Source organism: Nyctibius grandis, chromosome 1, assembly GCF_013368605.1.
Source record: "Nyctibius grandis isolate bNycGra1 chromosome 1, bNycGra1.pri, whole genome shotgun sequence".
In the NCBI taxonomy this organism is placed as follows: Eukaryota; Metazoa; Chordata; class Aves; order Nyctibiiformes; family Nyctibiidae; genus Nyctibius; species Nyctibius grandis.
This window is the reverse complement of record NC_090658.1, coordinates 115583506-115587591: the sequence shown is the minus strand read 5'-3', so window position 1 is coordinate 115587591 and position 4086 is coordinate 115583506.

The window sequence follows — 4086 nt, the reverse complement described above, 5'->3', positions numbered from 1 at the left end:
ACTTCTTAAGGCCCAGTTCTAGAAGTGATAGAGGAGGAATCTTGGACATCATTTTAGTTAACCGTTAGTTTCTGATTCCCCTGGCTACAGGAAGAAATAAACCTAATGAAGATTAACCTAGAGTTTCTACAATATTTCTCTGTGGCCCATTGCTTGATTTTTTTTTTTTAAAATCAGGGGATTAGCAGAAGATTTTGTGTGTTTTGGATCCTTACACAATTAAAACCACCAGTGGAAGTTAAGTAGGAGTTGCAACATGCAGCAAGATTATTATTCCAAATTTTGTACCAGGGGGAGGTGAAAGAGGAAGGCTGTGTGGTTTGCTTAGTGGTTAACATACAGTCACTGCCTTGCTGTTGCTGGACACTTCATATGGAATACAATATGGTCACTATGGTTCTGGAGCAATTGTCTTTTTCCTCCCTCTACCATTCCTTTAGATTATTTCTTATTTAACCATTGTTTATGGCTTTGAATTTAAAGGACCATTATCAGAGTTTGAGATACAAGGATTATAGTCATTTGAACAAATTGCAGAATTTTGATTGATTTATTATGATGTTTGCAGCGCAGAGAGAGTGTTTAATTATAGCAGAAGGCACTTTTCCTTTACATGGAATTGTTCAATTATGAATTCTGCGGTGGCTCTAGAAATGGAAAGAATGATTGAACTTGAACAATAAAGCAAAAGACAGACACTGCAAATGCTATGCTGGGATGCCGTGAAAGAGAGAGCTCACGGGAAAGCAAAGCACTCACACAAATACCATCATCAGATCATCAATTAATTATTATTCGGAATGTTTTCCACCAAACTCTTAATGCTGATGAATGAAAACAAATTCTGAAGCCATCCCTGCTGGTATACCCTTACCCTTCTGAAGGGAAATTAGGCAGAATTTCTAACAAACACCTCTAGTATTATTATAACTAAAATGCTGTTGAAATTAAGAAAAGGTAAAGTTCCACTGAATATTTTTATTATGTTCCTACTCTATATGTTGACAATTATAAATCCTCCTCTGCTTGAGGAGGCTGAGCCATTTTCCTGTTCAGCTCTTCTCTATAGGTACTGAATTTTGGATCTTGATTCTGCCACTGTCTTCTACTTCCAAACTGTCACAACTGAGCTATCACTCCTAAACCAATAAAAGACATTTTTTTGTACAACATTAAATAATGTCAGGAACTTTCAGCCACCTGAGGCCAAAAGAACAGCAGGATTTTAAAAGGATAACAAAATCCTCTCACAGGGCTAATTGGAGCTTTCACAGGCATGGGATGTGAATGCTAAGAGGATATAAACCACCCTGCATTTTACCTTCGTATCCTGAACGCCTACGGAACACGCAACATGCTGAAGTGCTTTGCAACTCCTTGTTACCACACACTGCTGTATCTTTACCATGTTAAAGTCATACTTCACGTCATCTTGACCTCTGGTCATGACGCCCTTTGCCTCTTCCATAACTCTTCTCCTCTTGGAAAGCAGAGAGTTTGCCAGAGGATGGTGAGCCTTTCATGAGAACCTGGGCATGGCCTGCTGGATCAAGCCCTTCTCTGTGCAGCACTGTCTCCAGCAGTGGCACTAGGAGGTGGGACAGGCATCTTGGCCGCACATCTTGGTATAAGTCTGAAGAGCAAGTGGAGAGAGTAACTTGGAAGTCCAACCAGTACCTTCCCTTGATCATTTGTGGGATGCTGATGTAGGAAAAGAACCAGGAAGGAGATGTATATAAAAATTCTCAAAGGCCTTTGACTGAAGCTGATTTTTTTCTTAAAGTTAGGTAGGGAAAAATTGAATTGGAAACAACAATAATCTTCCAATTGAAGACAGCTGAGTATAGCCAGATGTTGTAATAGTTAATGTCTGCCTCTTTTTTGGGGGTATTTCAAAGACAGTAGCTTTCCCAAAGAAGAAATTATCAATAACATTTGGTAAGGAGAAAGAACTAAGAAATACTTTAAAGACAACTGGAAGATCTCTTTGGTGACTTTATTAAATGACCTCACTTGAGAGAAAATACAGCCTTGACTAACATCCCACCCTGGTTCAGGGAAAAACAAAATTAAAAATAGAAGAATTGTTTATGAGAAATGTAAAAAAATAAATGTGCAAAGTTGATGAAGGAAGCCAAAGGCATTAAAGAAAATTTATGGTCTGCAAGGCTTAAAGCAGTACTTAATTTTATGTGGGGGAAATGTGGTTTGTGCTGACTGAGGAGGACCTTACTCACAGAGACAAACCTTAAAAGACTTCATCCGTAAGAGAAAGGCTATGCATGGGAAATAGTCATGAATGGGAAACAGAAGGCAGCAAGGGATAAGTTTCAATCTGATGATCCATGTAAGCCCAAGCAACAAGTGCTGCCAAAATGGACACCTCTGCTTGCTCCCACCCTCCTGCTGCAGCTGCCTGTTCCCATGCCCTCACTTGCACTGGCACTTGTCTGACCACTGCATGAGCTAAGGGAGTTGAACTAGCAAAAATGTATTGACTTGTATTTTTTTAATTGGTAGCATGCTTTCAGTTTTTTTTAACTGGCCTGTGATAGGATCAGGCAGGCGTCAGCACAAGGGCGAAGGCAAAGTGTGGGGAGGGGGGCTGCATTTTAGCAGCAGCTTGCCATTGGAATGGCATTGCTGTGTTTAAAACCATGCTGTTAAACTCACCTCTTTGGAAGGTGTTTTGCTTTATAGTTCCAACCTCACCAATCACAAAAGAACATCCCTCCTCTAATTTAATTGTTAAATAATGTGCAAGGAGTGGGAAGCAGTAAACATTGTTGTGGTTGTAACTACTGCTTTCTCCTGTGTTATTTTGCTTTATTTCTTCCCGAAGCAAATGATGCGAAGAACCTATAGCTAAAAGAGCCTTTACAAATGCATTTTATCTTCTTTTTCTTTCTTACGGTTTGTGCTTTTATTTAAAGAATGGAAAAAACCAGTTTCAAAAGACACAGCTGTTAAGTTAGCTTTTAACAGGAGAATGGTATACAGAGCAATCATGGCAAACTGTAAATACATTTAATTCAAGTTGTTGTTTTTTTACACACCATACACTTTTTTAATGAGATGGATAGTTTCTTGCTTAGATCAGTACTTACAGACATAAATTTTTCTCTCCAGTTCTTCAAGGAGTGAAGTACTATTTGTCTCTGAGTTTCCCTTCCTCTTCTTAAAAACCATCTTGGAAGAGCCATAAGGACCGCTTATCATCTTATAATCTACTATTTTTATCTCTGGGATTTCCAGAGTGTCCCCAGCAAGGATGGAAAGAGCAAAACCAAATCAAGTGTACTAAGCCCAACCTGTACTTTCTAGACAATGCACAGCCGGCTGCACTCTGGAGCTATGTGGTCATTCCAACATTTTTCAAAAAGTATGTGAAAAGTCTGTGCTGGCCACCTATACTGTAGGGACTGACAGAGAATATACCATGGATGTACTGACCAGTCGTGTGCATATGCAATAGTGCCAGGGCTTTGATCAAGAATAAAGCTATTACACATGCAGAAATTGCAGAGAAGAACATGGGCAAAAAGGAAAGTAACAGAAGTACTGGTATGTACAAGTAGTAGCACTTGTAGAATCATAGAATGGTTTGGGTTGGAAGGGACCTTTAAAGGTCTTCTAGTCCAACCCCCCTGCAGTGAGCAGGGACAATCTTCATCAGAGCCCCATCCAGCCTGAGCTTGAATATTTCCAGGGATGGGGGCACCTACCACCTCTCTGGGCAACCTGGTCCAGCGTTTCACTGCCCTCATAGTAAAAAAATCTGTCTTTTAGTTGGGGTCTCCTGTAGCTTCAGAAACACTCAGCTAAGGTAAATTTTACCTGACACAAGTATCAAAGCCTCAGAAATGCCCTCCCAATGGGTTTTATGGTATGAGCACCATTCTTACCTCCCATTTACAATCAGATAGTTCTCTTGATCAATTCTCTTAATCACCAAATGACATGTAACTTATTGGAAGTTAAAATGTTTATCTGCTGTGTTAGTGACTTTGGAATCAAGTAAAAGGAAAGGCAAGCACAAATAGTTCTGCTCTTATACTAACTAAATGCAGTATGACATCTCTGTGG